This window comes from Pezoporus occidentalis, unplaced genomic scaffold, assembly GCF_034315485.1.
Source record: "Pezoporus occidentalis ecotype Australia unplaced genomic scaffold, CSIRO_AGI_Poc_V1 ctg9, whole genome shotgun sequence".
Classification (NCBI taxonomy): domain Eukaryota; kingdom Metazoa; phylum Chordata; class Aves; order Psittaciformes; family Psittacidae; genus Pezoporus; species Pezoporus occidentalis.
Window position 1 is genome coordinate 4,859,710 of NW_026916262.1, and position 12,865 is coordinate 4,872,574.

Here is a 12,865-nt window from a genome sequence, read left to right on the forward strand (position 1 = left end):
CCGCCCGAGCCAACCGCGGCTGCGGTCGCATCCGATAATGAGGATGGCGCGATCGGCGCGGAGCCGCGCGGCGCCCTCCGCGCTCCTGCGCGCACCGCGGGCGGCGCCTGCCACCTAGCGGCGGGAGGGGCGAGCGCACGCACCGCACCCGCCGCCCCGAGAGCCGGGTGGGCCGGGAGGGAAGGCTGCCGTCTGCGGCAGGCGGGAAGTCGAGGGGGAAGTTAGGAAGTGCACCAGGAATAAAGTGTAATTGTCCGTCATGAATTATTCATCGCATCTGGCTTGTCTAATTTTTGCATAATGGCTCCGCTAATCCCCGATCAATTAATGGAAAATGAAATTTGAATGATAATGAAAACTCCAGAGATGAAAGAAATTAAGTATTCTCATGGCTGGTGACAGGAATCTCAACAATGGGACTGCTCTGAGGGTCTCCCTCCCTCCCCTGCCAGCTGCCTGCGGCGGACCCCTGCTGCTCACGAATACTTCTGAGGGAAATGAGGTGTCACACGGGGTGCCTCGGTCAATGTCTGAACCTCATCCACAGGGTATCTGGGTCACGTCCCTCTAGAACATACCCCAGTGCCCTTTACAAAGGAAACTATCTCGTGAACAATGCAGTACATAGCCCTGTGGTATTTTCCAAACAGCAAAGCTTCCGATTGCAATATTATATCAATTTCATTTAGTGTATTATTACTTTAGAACCATAAAGCAGTCGGTTTAATCTCTATCTACAGCTGGGTCCATGTCAGTTTTGGTTCTGGTCCTCCTGTGCTACATGGTGCTTCTTTGGGTGTGGGGCTGGAAGCACGTGGACCTCTATACCGTTGCACTTGTGAGTATTCACATGGCGTGTTGCTGTTGCAGTACTGTACGGTAAAGAATTCAGAAATACCTCCGTTTATCACAGGTGTTAAAAATATAAAAGAGATGTAATTACATGAGTTTGTCTTTTGAAAAAATACTAGAAATACAAAGGGATTGATTCTATAGGCTAGTTTTAACTCTGCTTAAATTCATGAAAGACACTTGGAATAATTACAGGATCAGGGCCCAGATTTTCATGAGTGACCTAATGTTTTTGTGCATTTCATAAGATTAGTAAACATACTCGTTTTGTGTGGAAATAAAATGAAATTAGAGCCTAGGCTTTAGTACCTCAAATTTATACAACATTTTTATTGCTTTTCCAAAGCTGGAGTCTTGCAAAAAGAAAAGGAAAAAAACTACAAGAATATTTTCTTACCTAAACAAGGTCTTGTTCTCCAAACACATATGTATCTCCTTCATATAATATCAGTAGCAGTGAAATGACTTACACGTGTTAATGGAATTACTTACATGCCTGTGCTAAAGCATTTTGAAAGGTTGAGGGCCAAATGAAGACAGCTTTTGAAGAGGCAGGGGTGTTTCAGAGGAAATATCAAAGTAAATCTACAGCTGTGAGCTGGGAAATAGTATTTAGAGTGGGCCATGCAGATCCACAATGTCTATCTGCTGTATTTTGTATTTTCACTGGAAATATCTAATTTAGTTTCAAATACATCAGCCGTCTAAATGCTAGGAAAATGGGCTTTGAATACACTAGTATACTGAAGGGAAAGGAAATCTGGTCAACTGCTAGGTGGCTGGTATTTTTCTTATTCCTGGCAAATGTACTGCCCATGTAGCACTTTAACATTTAATGTCATGGGAGAAGTAACAAAATTCCACGGAAGAGGACTATTAAGGTATCAGTCAATCCAGGGCATATTTCAATCAACATTTCCTTTTTGTCAACAAATTCTTCGAGTGTGACACTTTTTTAATGCTCTGTTTAGTTCTACCAGTTTATCTATCTTGCTATTCATGCCTATAGACCAAGGTGTTAGAACGAAGGGCCAGGAGGTTTGGGTCTAGTCTGTATCTTGCTGTTCACATGCTGTATAGTCTCTGGCAAATAGGTTTAGCTGATGTACCTCAGTTTCCCTGTTTGGAGTGCTGGAATTTGAGATGAAATACATAGCAGATATGCAGCATATATTGCCTTTACCGTAGCAGTGGAAATATTCAGTTAGATCAAAAGTCAGAGGGAAAATCTGGACAACAGGAATAACAAGTCTCTTGAGAAAGATCTCCAACATGTAAGGAATGACACACAAATGAATGGAGATGAACAGGGAGTGGAGCATTGTAAGGAAGTAAGAAACTGCAGCCGTGTGAGCAGCCGAACCAAAAGGCAAGATCAACTGCAGTGTGGTTGAGAAAACCAGGCGGTGGTAGTGGAGCTGAGCTACAGCCTCCCTATTGCCCCTAGCATCTGTCCTCACAGCCTGACTAGCCTTCAGTGAAGAAAACAAAAGTATTTCCCATACTGTATCTTGTTGTCTTGTACTGTTTAGCTAGGGAAGAACCTAACAACTGCATCAGGTCAGGGTGGAGGTCCATGTTGCTTAGCATCCTGTCTTAATAGTAAGAGTGAGTGGCACTTTCGTAAAAGCTGGTATTTCATCCTGGTCTGATTTTCCCCACTGAGTGCAGTTATGTTAATTTCATTGCTGTATTTGTAAGGTTAAGTGTGTATATAAATGTTCGCAGGACTTATTTACTGTAAGCCTGTTAACTAAGGGCCTGGGCCTACAGATTCTTTTAATGTAAGGATTTATGAGTCAGGACCAATACCACCCACTTTTAGAAAATGTTGAAATGTGGAACCCTGTAAAGGTCACTTGAAAGCAGTTTTAAATTACCAAAACTTCAGACTTACACAACCTATAACCAACATATGGCTATTATTATAAAACAACTGAAATTTAAACTTGATGAGCTTTCATTCTTAAATATCAACCCATTCTGTTATTCAATAGAACCAAAAAATTGTTTAAAGCAGTATCTTCAGACAAACTCAGGCCAAATCTACTTATTACTGAAAAAAAAAAAAGAGAGTTTGGGGTGAAAATGTGGCCCTACTGAACTGATGGAATTCTGCCATTGATTTCAACGGGACAGAATTTGAGTGTTTAGTGGAAAAAGCCAATTCCAAGACATGTGGTTTTGTCTCATTTATTTAAGCATGTCTTCAAAATCTATTGTTCATCCTTAGTGTTTGTATACAAGGCATTGTTTAAAAGAACAATGCAGAGTGAGCATTTTAAATACTTGGGAGCTGTCTAGGAATTAGCACTTGTCCATGAAATAAGAAACTCACCTAAATAAATACTACATATTTATATAGAACAGGTCTTTTTTTCCACATATAAATTTGACCAGTCTATTCCACTTCTTATTTGCGTAGAAGAATTTTCTTTAATCCAGGAGGCGCCACACATAAAGTAGCTAATTATCCATACAGCTAATTATCCATATAAAGGAATGTATACATATTCACAGGTTTTAACTAGCATCTGACTTCTGAAAAGCCATGGAGAAAGCTATTGGCTTTGCCTCTTTCATGAACGGAGCGTTTTATACGTTGGCACAATTTCTGTGGGTGTCAGCTCCAGTTAAAGGTACTTCCCCAGACTGTACCTTCCCCAGTACAGCTGTGTGGTGACACTACACACTTTCTTCTCTCCCCTTCTTTCTTCCCACTCCATTGTCTTCCGTTCCAAAAACAATAAGCCAAACCCGTACTTCTGGCTCACACTGGATTAACAGCAGCCATGTGTGTTGTGCGGTATTATAAACTGATTCAAGCTAATTTGATTTTTCTAGGTGTGCAGCAAGTATGACAGATTAGTCTTTGGCATAGAAACTTTCCAAACAAGCTGGTGTTTGTTTAGGCTCAAGCTCTGGCTTTTGGGCACTTGAAAAGAGCAGGGCCAGAGAGGTCGTGTGTCTGGCAATTGAACAAACCAGGGGACAAGGGGTTGGAACTAGATGATGTTTAAAGTCCTTTCCAACCTAAACCATTCTATGACTCTATGAATTTGCCCCTATGGGACCAAATATTGTATAAGTAGCCTTTTCATTAAAAAAAAACAAACACCCAAACTTACAAGATGGTGTCAAAGGAAGACATCTCTTCTGGCATAGGTAACACATAGGGAAGTGAAACTCTTCTGCCTTTATTTAAGGCAAGTATTACAGTGTCATACTGAGCAGAGGGATACAAAAGAAACCACAGCAATCCTATATAGCTTGTGGGACTTCCACTCAGGTTAGGATCTGAGCTCTTTCACTATTTCATAAACCCCAGCTGCTAGGCCTCCTCTTCTCCACCTTGAGGGAGACCTCTTACTGCTTTTCTGAATCCAGGCTCTTCCTTTCCATTCTGACCCTGCCAAGGGTTAGCCAGGCCAACCCAAAAGATGCAGACAGCCTATGCAGAAACTAAAAGCTGTTAGGAATTTTGAGGCAAATACTCCTCAAATCAGCTTTACTTCAGTCTTGACCTTTCCTTCTTCAGTTGTCTCTTTCCCGGGATACCAGGTGATAGCTCTTTGGGGTTACTCGCATATACTTTTGTGCTGGTGAGTATGTCTTCCACTGTGTGTAAGGCTCTACTTACTCTTGTAAGCCTTCATGTTCTCTATTTGTATGGAGTCAAACAGGCCCATTTTTTTATTCAGACTGATTGGGATCTCCATGGGATTTTTGCCAATTCTGTACTACCATGTTTCTCTCAAATCTGTTTTCTAGCAGTTCAGGTAATTTAGGATAATCCAATAGTTCCTGGTTTAGTACTATACTTACGGGACTTGACTTAGTTCAGATTATGCTAGCTTTTAAAAGCTACAGCAATCCCAGGAACTGTTATGAAATGCCATAAATCAGAGGTGCTAGTTACAGGTACATCCCCGATGGCTCAGCAAAGCCTGCCTGCATTCTTCCCAAAGGGTATCATTATCGCACGGACCCCAATACTATACAATTAACAACCTGTAGTCTGCTCCACCTTTTCCAGGGCTAGCCTGACCTTCAAGAACTGCAATGGGAAAGCGAAAGGGGGGATGTTTGTGCTCTTCAACTTTATCCAGACAGTGTCACTGCTTAACTGAGGTGCCCTAGATTGAGTTACAGGAATAATAGCTCCTCTACCTGTCTTTAAATTCCTTCTGTCAGTCAGATTCAGTGTTGAATCACAGATGAGCCTCTGGGGCTCAATGGACATTTCACTGGGCTATGACCTATGAACATATTGTGTCATCTCACTGTCAGATGATTATTAGAAAACTGAATCAAGTCTAAACTACATTTCTGGGCAAGGGAACAGGCTTCATTTTTAGATTCAGTAGCAACAGGGTGAAAGAAATGAGTGTGGAAATGATCCCTACACTCTTCAGAGCCCTGTTTTAAGTACTGTCGTTCTACACTGATTGGTTTTTGGCATCCTAGAAGTTTCAGACTGTCAAGGCATAAAACTGTTCCCTTTTAGAAATGATTGCTCTTGCGGAGATGCTGAACTGTTGCCCTTCTTAATTGCCAATAATAAAAGAAAGTCCAATATTTTTGCATAAACATGTGGGAATTATTATAGATGGAGGAGGGGACAAGGGTGAGACAGAAAGGAAAGGGGCTGTGAGAGCAGACCAAGTCTGGAGATAACATGATGATTACATTTTTGTGGTTTCCTTCAAAGTCAAAGCGTCACGGGTGAGCATACGAGAAGGAAGCAAAGAAAAAAAGGTTTGATGGTGGGCAGAGGAGGTTTTAATGAGAACTGTCCTTAATGTCCAGTACTGTGGTATGAAGGAAAAAAAAACAACAAAAGATACCACTTGACTTTTAGGAGCATCAGAAAGTCAAACAGCAGAGCTGCTGGGGTTTGTGGAGGTAGCCTGGAAGCTATACTGACAGGTGAACTGTTTATTTGGTTAATCCTCCGTAGCTATTTTAAGTCCTCTGCAGAGGTGTGACACATTCAGGCTGTGCTGCTAGACTTCAGCTGTTCTCCTCTACCCTGCCTTTCCACTTACTCAATGGAAAAAGACCTTTCTATTTTCTGAAGGAAGCATGGCATTCCTCTTCACCACTGCATATAGCTGAGGAACTATTTTCTGTTATTATATAAATCATAGAATCACAGAATAGTTAGGGCTGGAAAAGACCTTAAGATCATCTAGTTCCAACGCCCCTGCTGTGGGCAGGGACACCTCACACTAAATCATATCACCCAAGGCTCTGTCCAACTTGGTCTTGAACACCGCCAGGGATGGAGCATTCACAACTTCCCTGGGCAACCCATTCAAGTGCCTCACCACCCTTACAGTAAAGACCTTCTTCCTTATATCCAATCTAAACTTCCCCTGTTTAAATAAATAATAAATGTGTATTACTTGATGTCTGAGATAAATTTAAATGTATTACTGATATCTGCTTGCAGTGGATGAACTTTACAAACATCAGAATGTGTTGAAACATCACATTACAACACAAGCAGGCTTTGAAACTCTACAAGACAGGCTTAAGAAAGATTTCATGAGGAAGCTAATGCAGACTGGGTTATAGTGAGGCACCAAGGAGGGAAGCGTTCCCCAGCTCACTTTTCTCCCCAGTTCCTACAGGCATACTGGTGTATGCTTTTCTCTGCATTTTAGATGATCCAGTTTCATTCCCATTCTGGAGCCCCTCTTACTCCACATTCACAAGAGTTTTGCCTGTAAGTTTCCACTGCTTGGGGTTTAATACCTTCTACTCCACTCGCCCACATCAAGCTGGATGGAGTGTGGATGGCAGCAGTGGAGAAGCCTGTACAGGTATTTGCCATTTGTACTGTATTTCCTCAGACTGCTGACTTCATCATTAAATGTTAATCAAGTTCTCCACCTTTTATTTAAAACATGCTTTAAGCAAGCCAGCACTTTTCCCTGTGCTACTAACTATGCATTTCAGTCATGAAATGTCTTTATTAGAAATACTTCCTTTATCTTTTGGAATTTCTACCTACTTCTAAAGGTGGCTCAACTTCTTTTAAGAAGCTCAAAACACTATAAAGTCCTTATTGTCCCTGCCTAGCAAACTGATTCACAGTTTCTGTAGCTCGTATTCCTGCCTTCATATTACTGTTTTCCTGTTGTTGTTTTTTTTTTTTTCCAGAGAAGCATTTGGGGAACTTGATGAGAAATATGAGCAAGGTATGGTTTTCCTAGACTGATGGAATCACCAAATCCTGGTCAGAGAAAACACTGAACACAGTAAAACACTGAAGAAGGGCAGATTTGGTCTTTTACCTCCAGTTGTCACCCTCTGTTTGTATGGCACATAGGTGAGATCAGGAAGCAGGGCTGGAGAGTGAGTGGTAGCTTTTGGAAGAAGCTGGATCACTGTGCTAAGTGCTCTCCCATCATACAGGAGAAGCAGCAGCATGCACTCAAGTCCTAAACCTGAGTCCTGTTGCAGTCAGTGGAACTGGTCTTTCCAGGCCTCAAGTTGTTAGAGAGGTAGCTCAGCTCAAATTGCGAGGCGAGGAGGGGACAGGGATAATGTAACTGTGGTTTCAGGGGGTTGTTTCCCACTCCTGTGATTCTGATGGAAACATTCAGTATGAGGTCCCTGAAAATTCAATTTTTCTTTTTAATGGAAAACGCTGCTTCATCACAGGGTACCTGGCCTGGCACTGCATGTGGATTTGGTGAATTACAAGGCTTTCAACACTCTGCTGCTGCAGTTCCAGCTGCCAGGAAGCGCACGCAGGAGCATGAAGAAGATAGAAGGACAGCTGATGCAGACCGATGTTACAGCACCGTCTGCTGAACAATCAAGATAAGTATTTGTAGCTGCTGCCACCGGGATGCCTAAAGAGCTTTCATGGGTCAGCAAGCAATGATTTTGAGGCTAATTATTACTGAGGAGAACTCCATCTCAGGATTCTGGATACAGTTCCTTTTTTCTACTGATAACAAAAGTCCCTCACACAGCAGAGAAAGGACAGCTGCATGAAGCAGGTGGGAGAAAATTTCCATTAGCTCTGGGTTTTACATATTGATAGTTTTCCTGAAGTGTTTAACTATTACATGCAAGCCCGATCCTCCAGTGTAATTCTGCAACAGAACAGTCAGTGGGAGGTTTGCATTTTGATTTCAGGGGAAAAAGGAATGACAACTTTGTTTTGTACATATTATATGAGCTCCTGAAACCCAGTTCTGCTTTCCACATGCAAATAAAGCTTTCACTGCTACAGCTGGATTTATGTTAGGGCTTTCTGACACAGAGTTTAGCTCACTGAGTTTTTCAGAGCAGACTCAGTACTTTAGATTAGATTACTTTTATTTTTATGTGTGCCATTCTTCATGAAATGTTTCACAAAGAGGCAGCCTGGTTCACATGAGTAAATGAAGTATGTTGGCCAGCTGAAGGATATTTTCCTATCACTTTCAAATATGGCTAAACCAAAAACCATAATCATGAGAAACATTTCATGTGAAAAACTTGGGGCTGATTTCAAGCCACCTGACTTCACTTTGGTTTTGCTTTTTAAAACTACCTAGAAAATAGCATAATCTTCTTTTTTGTACAGCTGGATGAGAGCCAGACCTCTGGCTCCAGAGGTAAAGGGCAAAAACTAAAAAAATCCTGTCTGAACAGGCAACTCCACCCTCTTCCCCAAGTCAGCTTGGCCTTCTGACAGAAAGTGAGCTCTGAAGCAAATTCATTCATTGCCTTTTTTTTTTGGACAAAACTCAGAATTCTGGACTCAACACCACAGAGAGACCTTTTCCATGAAATCCAGCACACTATTTTATCACCCTTTGTCTTCCCTATAATCAGATGGAATTAGCATTTAGACAGTGATTAATTAGATTAATCATTTTAATTGCTTTTATCAAAGAGAAAAGCCTGCACTGGAAATTCAGTGTTGTCAAAGGAAGGTGATGGCCTCATGAGTGGAGTAAAGAAGGAGTTCCATGTTGTGATGCAGCAGTAAGGGGTACCGTCCTAGCCAGGTATGCAAAATATGAGTGAAATTGTCCCCTGAGATAGACATCTGAGCCCACAGAATCAGTGGGAGAGAGAAGCAGTAAAGGACACAGGGGGAAGAAAATAGGGAGAACTGCCTGTATTTAGTCCACCTACTCACAAAATAGACTGAAGTGTTGGTCTCCCTCACAGTACATTGTTTCTTTTCCTCCTTCTCTTCGCAATGCTATTTCTTATGCCTCCCTAAACTTTCTGGGCCCTTTTGAGATCACCCACCATGATACTAGAGACAGATGCATATTTCATCTAGATTCAGTGGGGTGGTAGGTGCAGAAAGCCAGAGGTCCTGACACCACTATAGTTTGACTTAACATCTGGTTAGAACATACCCTGGCTTTCTTCTGCTTGTATCTTAGCTTTTGTGGCTGCAGAATCAAGGTACAGCTGTGTGGCATGGGATGAAGAGGCTGATTCCTTTCTGGCAATGGTTTGGGGGAAGCCAGAACAAGAAGATAGATGCAGGAGCTCAGAAGTGCTGCCACATCTGCTGGTTCAGATATGACCTGAGGGTGTTCAGATGCAGGAAAGCCATCAAAAGCTACAATAACTCATTATCTGCCAGACTTGGCCTCCTGCATTGTCAGTGGTGGGAAGTAATGGAAGGAAGGAAGACCTCCAAGAGATGTCTGATGTACGCATTGCAATTACTCCTTTCCAGTAGCTGCAAAAGAAACTAAAGTATGGAAGCCCTAAATAATAAAGGATACAGGAGGATCCAAATTCATATGCAGTAAGTCATCTAAAATGCTTCATGTGCTAATGTGAGAAGACTGAATATGGCCCAGAGGATTTAGGAAAGTTTAGAAAATAATGTTAAGAATGAACAGGTTCTAGACTAAAAATAGTAATACTTTCTAAATTGCATTAAGTCCAGCTCTCATCTGCACTTAAGTGTATGCAAGAGAAGGTACATGAGTAACCTCTGTGTTTCATCAGTCCATTTTGCTGTCAGAGACCTGTCTGATCCTGTTACAACCTGGAGCAGTAGGGCTGGCCCCAAGTGGACAAAACTGGTTTTCATCAGGAAGTGTCAGCATATTAAAATCAAAGCTTCACTCTGAGAAGATCCTACTTTCAGTGAAACCAGAGTTGTTCTTAGGCACAAGATACAGCTCAGAGCAAAATTGTAAGATCATTCCAGCACTTCCTTCACTTAGGGAAGACACATGTCCAGGTTGCACTCAGGCAGACCTTTGCAGCGTGGCTTGGTGTCCAAACTGCTGGCTTACAGGTTACTCTCATGGAGTTCCGTCACTCTTCATACATAACTGCATATTTCCTGGAATAGCAACATCTTCCATTAGGCAGGAGAATGCTATATACCGTTAACCACTAACATCAGTGTCTCTAATCTGTGAGCCACCGATCTACGCTGATCACTTGCCACGGGACTTCACTGAATCAAGTAATTGAGTCCAGCATTTCCAATTACAGTTAATTTTCATGAGGGAGAAGTCACCAAGCTTTCGTAATCATTCACTAGGTTTACTGTCCTTTTATCGTGACTACATGCTTGATTGCATTTCTATTTGGATCTTTAACTTCAGGCAATACTATCTATAATACAAGAGGTTCTCACTCATCCACTTAAAGTGATTGAAATCATGCTAGAAAAAAATCTGAGGCAGTAACCAGATACCTTGCTACACGGTATTTGTAATGTAAAAATAGTAATTCTTAATCTTAAAAAAGTGACAACCGGACCCCGTTATTTTAGTAAACTCTAAAAATTGCTCATTTGTAAGTGCTTGTTTTCTTGGTGACTAATCCACACAATCACACATTGCTCTGATTCATTCTGCAATACCATTTTCCAACACAGTAAATTTAGTCTATCAATCAAGTTGATGCTATCTGATCCTATCAGCCAGCTTTTGAGGATGAGGATAGGAGGGTCGAGGTACCTATCTTTAGGAACACCATCACATGCTACTTTGCATTGTCCTAGTGACACTCTTCAGCTTGACCCCTGAGGAGACAGTGTTTAACATCTAAACCGAATTAAAACCAGTGGAGTTTGAAGTTATATGCTCGTAGGAAGATATGAAAGTGCAAGGTAAAATAATTTACTCCAAGAGTCAGAAGGACTGGGCCATACCAACATAATCAGCAAATGGGGCATAAGATACTGAACACACAGCAATGTATGTGAAGGCACATAACATAGAAATGTGAATTTTTGCTGTTTAAAATGTGCTTTCCCCAAAAGCTCAACAGATTTCAGCCTAGAACAACACAGGACACCAAAAGAGAAGAGCAGCATGTGAAGAGCGTAAGAAAGATAAGACCATTGGTGCACACACTAGTGAGGCAGAACAGCATGGTCACAAAAGGTAGTCTTGTCACCAAAGGCACACAGGTCTTTTGGCTGAGTTAGTCCTTGCTAATGGTTATGTGATGGTCCTACTACTAGTTTGCTCACCTCTGTCCCTCCTTCTGATTATATCATTCACCACTGCCCACCACCATTACTTAAACATTAGGCAAAGAGAGAGATAAGCATGCATGGTAATATAGCAGTTATTCTGATCTCTCTTCTTGTCAGCTGCCCATCTGAGCATGACTTAGGCAAAGGTGCAAGAGAAAAAGTCATTAGCATCTCCCCTCAATGGAAGCATAGGAGATAAAGGAAGCATGTGAAGGATGAAAGAGCTAAGAAAATTTAGCTTTCTATCCAGACCTTTATTAACTCCCTCAGCAGCAAACAAGCCATCTTCTAGGCTTCAGCTGAAACTCACTTGTTTTGCTCTGCTTCAACAATTTCAATGTAGCTCCTGTCCCTTGACACAACACGTAAAAATTCACACTCCAAACAGCAATTGCTGTAATAATAACAATACTTACATTTCATTATTTAACCTCATGCTATTTGTTCATGAAGATTAGTGCTTAATTAATTAACAACACTTAACATTTCCACTTAGCACTTTACCTCTTCAAAGCATCATACAGACAGTACCTTATTAAGGGCAGAGCTCCACAGACACTTCACATCAGGACTTCCCTTTGACAACTCTGCATCCAAGACTTGCTCATGTGGTAGCATGAATTTAAGTTGAAAGCCCTGTTGCCTTCATCAGGAACCAGGTAATGCCCTGGCTATAAAGTGACTATCATCTTTGCAAATTCCTTTTCTTTTAATGCTGATTCTGGTTGCTTACTATTCACCCAGGGATCTAATTACTGGCTAATGTGATGGGTGATAATTTGAACCTTCTATTAGTGTTATCTACAAAACCTTCATTCTTCTGGTTAGTGAAAAACCTTATTCTGAGTCACCTGGTTCAACTGCCTTTGGGTAGAAAATGTGTTAACCACGAAAACAGATTATAAAATGTCAAGCCACAGTTTTAAGAGAGATGGTTCTTTCAATCCATCAGTCAAATGCCTGCCTGCTATCAAAGCACATCCCTTGTAAGCACCCCAGGGTGCTACACAACATCAGTAGGCAATATAAACACAGTGCTTTTATGGTTCACTTTAAAATTGGACATTGACTCTGAACCTGTGAAACAGAAAGGAATTGAATTTCATGACCAAAGAGGATAATGTGCACAGGATTAAGTAGACAACACTGGCAGAAGCAGGAAAGCAATATGGCATTGGATGCTGATAGAAAGATAAAGTTTGCAAGTAAGAAACCAAAGGAATGAAATAATTCTGTGTAAATTCTCATAAACCAGCAGTAGCATTCAATGCTTCTTATCAATTCACTATAATTTTTCAGAGAATCAAACATGCTGATGAGTTTATTCAAAGCCCACTGACTTACTGGGCCCTGACTATGGAAACTAAACAGAGAGAGCCCTACATGTACACTAGCTCCAGCCAAGAGAATTATCCAGACAGTATGGAAATAAACTTCTGTCAGAGTCAAATGGGAAGAAAAAGAAAACATTCCTCACAGTTCAAGAACTTGTCTAGCGTCTCAGAGGATGTCTCCACAGGGCAGTGGCTGGCATTA

At 41.5% G+C, this 12,865-nt stretch overlaps 1 protein-coding gene across 14 annotated transcripts in view; it reads right to left on the reverse strand.

Moving 5' to 3' along the window:
- DYNC1I1 (dynein cytoplasmic 1 intermediate chain 1) overlaps positions 1-12,865 on the reverse strand; it is a 192,323-nt gene that overhangs the window by 26,828 nt on the left and 152,630 nt on the right. The window lies entirely within an intron of this gene.